Source organism: Setaria viridis, chromosome 1 (assembly GCF_005286985.2).
Source record: "Setaria viridis chromosome 1, Setaria_viridis_v4.0, whole genome shotgun sequence".
In the NCBI taxonomy this organism is placed as follows: domain Eukaryota; kingdom Viridiplantae; phylum Streptophyta; class Magnoliopsida; order Poales; family Poaceae; genus Setaria; species Setaria viridis.
The window spans coordinates 11,273,982-11,279,696 of NC_048263.2; positions in this window are offsets into that span (position 1 = coordinate 11,273,982).

Below are 5,715 nucleotides of genomic sequence, written 5' to 3' on the forward strand. Positions count from 1 at the left end.
CCTATTTGCCATGTCTCATGATTTATAGCAGGTCTAATCAAGGGTCCAAAAGGTTAGGAGGTCATATTAGTCTTATAGAATTTATTTCTCAATACCAAGTATTCAGCAATGAGTGCGATATTTGATATTTTGACCCTTTTTTTCTGGTAACGTAAATAGCTTTTGCCCTATATAGAAAAAAATTGATGATTCAATCTTTGTGTGCCATATTAAGCCATGGCAATTAAAAGCTCAAATGAGAGATGACATTTAGATTTGAGTAATTTCTTGCATAAAAATCACATTAAAATTACTTGCAAACCAAGAAATATTTTCTACAACTAAAGTACAAATACTAGATATTCTTTGACTCATACTTTCTGCAATATTTCAGCAACGATAATTAAGGTTTTAAATTTTGGGGGTGTTTGGGAGGGGAGGGCTAAACTTTAGCCCCCTCCTTTTAGCCAGATTTTAGCCCTTCTCATCCAAACACCAGGGCTAAAATGGAGGGGCTAAAGTTTAGCCCCCCATAATCCATTTGCCCCTCCAAGGGGTGCTAAAATGGACTAAAAGGGCTAAAAGTGGTCCCCTTATCCTAAATTCCACCCCCTGCCCCCCTCTTTCTCCTCCCCGCACTCTCTCTCCACTCTCTCTCTCTCTCCCCACACGCCGTCTCCGCTCGGCCCCGCCACCTGTCTCACCGGCCTCGCCACCTCCGTCAAGCCCCGCCGCCTCCGCCGCGGCCCCGCTGCCCCACGCCTTCTGCTGCGACCCCGCTGCCCTTAGCGGAGGCGCGGGAGGACAAGGAGCTGGAGGTAGGGGGGAGACCAAAAGGATCTCCCGCTGCCCCACGCCTTCCGCCGGTCTCCGTCGGCCTCACGCTGCTGGATCCGAGCCAAGGATCTTTCCACCGGCACCCCCCTCCGCAAGCTTCAGATCGAGGTTCGCTAGAGCAGTCTGTCCCACCACCGCCGCTGCAGCCGGATCCGCACCGCGCTGGCCATCCTCGACTCCGATTGGTGCCCGCCCAACTCCGGATCGGGCAGGGCGCCGGCATGGCACGAGATGGGCAGGGGGAAGGTGCCAGTGGGGCATGTGCCTGTGGATGTCGGCGCAGAGAGGGAGGAGACGGAGCGCTTCGTCATCCCCGCCGAGCTGCTGTGCCGCCCGCCCATCGCCGACCTGCTCCGCCACACCCCGCAGAAGTACGGCTACGCGCGCGCCAGGGCCCGCTGCGCATCCCCTGCCCTGCCACCGCGTTCCGCCACCTCCTCGACGCGCTCGCCGGCGCCGCTGCTGCCAACCGCTTGCGCCCCGTGGCCGCCCTCGCCAGCATGAAGGCCCCGCTGAACTCCGGCTGGGATCTAAGAGGAAAACAGTGGGAGGGCAGCACAGCAGGGGCAAAAGGGACATTTTACATAAGAGGTGCTAAACTGTAGCCCCTTCCTCCTAAACAGGACCTGTATGCTGTGCAGCCTAATAGCTATTACTCTAATAGCTATTACTGCAGCAAATAATTCATTCTCCAGGTGTCCAACATAAGATGACGAGCAGTTCAACACCAGCCATCTAAGGAATCAATCCGCACTAATAATAGTACAGCAACTGTTGTCGACTCACTAAACGGAACACGTGAACGAAATTGGAATGGATAGAAGTAACATGCAGAAACGACACACTACACGACGCTCAGCACTAGAAAGAAACAAATATGGCAGTTATCTTGCACAATCATTGCTCGATATTATGAATACCCTATAATACTCATCTCTGCATGAATAAATCACACAAAATTCTGAAGGAAACACCACCTCCACAAAATAGGAAAATATCAATGCATTTTAATACTATTGATAACTGATGCCGTTGCTTGCGACAAGGGGGCAAACCTTCCTGAGGTTGCCATCTATAGCAAATAAAGTTTTGAACAAACTACATACCATTTTCAGTTTGACCAAAGCTGTGTGAAATAATACCTAATGCAGCTAGCTACTTGCGGCCCAAGAAATCCTTTACCATAGATTCACAACAACAATCATCCAAATAACCAAATTTGGACGGCACTGATGATACTAGAACGTGTGCAAGCCACTATGCGAGCGGAACGCGCAACACAAAGTGCAGCGGACAGAAATAACACAGTACAAGAAATTAAACATTACCAGATCGGTGAATTGGAGAATGAAGCGATGGCATTCCAGCCTTTCTTCTCTTCTCAAGGCCTAAAAAAATATAGGGAGGGGTTTCTATTTTGTATTGATAGCATGTCTAAGCATATATATACACACCCACGAGCAAAAGTTTATTCTGAAAGCAAATTTTCATTACTGCAAGCATCCAAGCCCTAAGAGACTCATCACCGCACAAATAACTCTCAATACATGAAACTCTAAACGACATGCCATCTTCGACAACCCAGCCTATGGACCCCGATGGACAAACCCAACAATCATCAACCTATGCCCATAAACAGGAGTGCTAAGCTTGCAAGTTGCAATTGAGCAATCTCAACTAGAAACTGAACTAGGATAGCCAAGACCAGCAACACAATCCACATGCACAAGCAAGCATAATTTCTTCCAACTAAATACTTGCACGAAAGAAGGAATGCCATATTAACTTGGAATCGAGCTCTACCACAAAAACAAGTGCAAAGAGAACTTGGCGGAGGACCCTATCCTTTCTATAAGAAACTTGTACAGCAATTCACGATACTCGACCACTCTACAACAGAATTTAGAGCCGGGTTCCGGGAATCGCACAGGAGAACTGGGAAACGGATGGTGGAGAGGGATAGGGGTGCTTACGAGAGGAGTGAGGTGGGATTTCTGTAGATCCCCATTTTCGCAAGCGTCGGGGGCGAGGTAGAAGCGGGAGGAGGTCACGAGGGCTGGTGACTCCCTCTCTCACGCCCCCAGTGCTCTTCTACAGCCGAGCCGAGGATGCTAGGGTTAGGGTAGCCGGTTTCTCTGACCTGCGGAGAGCAAGCCGGTACGGCGCGCGGGAAGGCGAGGCGACGGGATGCGGTGGGGCGGCTGAGCGGCGGGGACTCCGGCGGTGAGGTGATGGGGACGGGGTGGGGTCTGGATCGACAGGGACGGCGGCGAGATATGGTGGTGAAGTGGATTTGGGTTTTCTGGCCGAGTCGCCGACGAGGAGGGGGGACGGGGAGGAGGGGGCGGTGCCTGACGCTGAGTGTGACCGCGCCTGCCTGCCACCCCAAAGTGCAATGCGCGGATGGGCCATCCGGCCATTCCTTCGTTGGGCTGACAAGCCGGCCGTCAGTCCAGTCAACTTTTGATATCCGAATCGCGGTGAACAAAAAACGCACCGTGGACGATGCAGGTGACGATTGTGATTCAGGCGCCGCTCCGCCCCTTCCGGCGCCGCCGCTCGCCAACGTTCCTGGCAGCAGCGCGAGCGGCAGGATGAGCATGCGCGCGGGGGGCAAATGATCCGGCGGCGTGGGCGGCGGGACAGCTGAGCGAGCTGGGGGGCGGATGAACAGGCGGCGTAGGCGGCGGGACCGCTGCGCGCGTGGGGCGGGGGAGCCTGCTGCGGCAGGCTGCGGGGCGGCAGGAGGCTGGGGCGACGGGGATAAGGAAGGCCGACTTTTTTGTTTTTTAACCCTTTTTCGAAAGATTCTCACAAATAGGTCCCTGGCGGAACCAATTCCAAAAATGGACCCTTAGCTTGGCGCCATCCACGCTGGCGCCAAGCTACAACGTCTCGGCGCCAGCCATCCTGGCGCCAAGGTCTATACATAGCTGCTGACGCGGATGCCGACGTGACGGAGGCTTGACGCCATCCATGATGGCGCCAAGCCTTGGCACCATGGATCTTGGCGCCAAGCTTGGCGCCGTAGATCTTGGCGCCGAGCTATCTACCCCCTACCTCCCTGCGTTTTGAACTAAACAAGTATAATATTCCAAGGAATATACAAGAACCTAAGTTGTGGTTCAACTGGTTAGGAGGTGGACTTCTTATCCTGGAGACTTGAGTTCAAACCCCACTATTGAACCTTTTTTCTACATTTTATTTTTTTCTTTATTTTTTTTCTCTATTGTGCAGGTAAACAAACGGTGCAACTTTATTTTACAAAATCTTGTATCCTAGGATAATATAGTTTGTGGAGTTTGTACGTGTCGGGTTACCCTCCCTTCCAAATTAAAAAAAAAAATCAGTCCGCATAGTGGCCGAGCTGGGGCGCAGGGCGTTCAAAGGCTAAAAAAGCCCCGTTTTGTTTCGTCTCTCAAAAAAAAACAAATGTGGACGGACGCTGGCGCCGAGCTTGACCCCAGTGTTGAACTGGTGCATGTGAACTCAGGTCTCCAGGATAAGAAGCCCACCTCCTAACCAGTTGAACCACAGCTTAGGTTGTTTCATACTCCTCGGAATAATTATACTTGTTTAGTTCGAAACGCGCAGAGGTAGGGGTAGATAGCTCGGCGCCAAGATCTACGGCGCCAAGCTTGGCGCCAAGATCCATGGCGCCAAGGCTTGGCGCCATCATGGATGGCGCCAAGCCCCCGCCACGTCGGCATCCGCGTCAACAGCTACGTACAGACCTTGGCGCCAGGATGGCTGGCGCCGAGACGTTGTAGCTTGGCGCCAGCGTGGATGGCGCCAAGCTAAGGGTCCATTTTTGGAATTGGTTCCGCCAGGGACCTATTTATGAGAATCTTTCACAAAAGGGCTAAAAAACAAAAAAGCCCCTAAGAAAGGGGAAGGGGTTGGTGACCGACAGGCGAGACCCACATTGATGGTGGTGACGGTGGATTGCCGGCACACGTTCTTATTGTCTCCCATCTCTTGTATCAAACACAAAATGGAACCACTAAATGGAGACGTCAAGTTTGTGCACGCCTAGTGGGGGGTTTCCCACCGTGCGACGTGATCCCCCAGTACTTCCTACGTAAGAGGATTCCCACTGGTCCACGACCCCGCGCCATGGACGCATGCATGTGGTCCACCGCCAAAAAAAAAACAATGACAAAACGTAAAAAACAAAAACACAAAAAATGATAGCAAAAATTTTTGGAATAATTTTTTAAAAAATTGCAAAAAAATTGAAACAAAAAATTTGGCAAAAACAAAATCAGGACACAAAACTTTCAAGGCAAAAACTTAGGAATAAAAACTTTTGAACAATTTTTAAGAAAAACTAAAGAATTTTTTCAAAAAGAAAATTGTACAAATTTTTTTTGAAAACGTTTATCAACAAACATGAAAACTTTTTTGATACTAGCAAACATGCCCGTACATTGCTACGGGTCTACAGCTGAAGATCTTAAAATATTATCTATAAATAATATCCAGACCCTGTCTCAACGCATAAACTTTTTCCGTGCATTGATTCTTAGCCTACTATGTCTATATGTCAATTTTTTCTACAACAGTGCTCGTGGAGATGTTGCAGCCACAATAAAAAGTACTGCCATAACTTATCTTTTCAAACTTAACTGATGCACTTGTCAACGGAGGTGGAATCTTATTATATGAGATTTGGTTTCAGGTTTATGATTTTTTTAAATAAAAGGGTTATGTAAAATGACATCAAGAATATAGCAAAGACATTACCTTACTGTTCCACCTTGTTTTGTGTATGAGTACTCAGATCTTATCAAAGGTGTAATAAAGATTATGGCTGACATCATGTGAGTGAGAGCTAGTTTAGAAATTTTAGACGGGTTCAGTAGTGCAAAACTAACATAGCAAGGGCACCGAATTTCT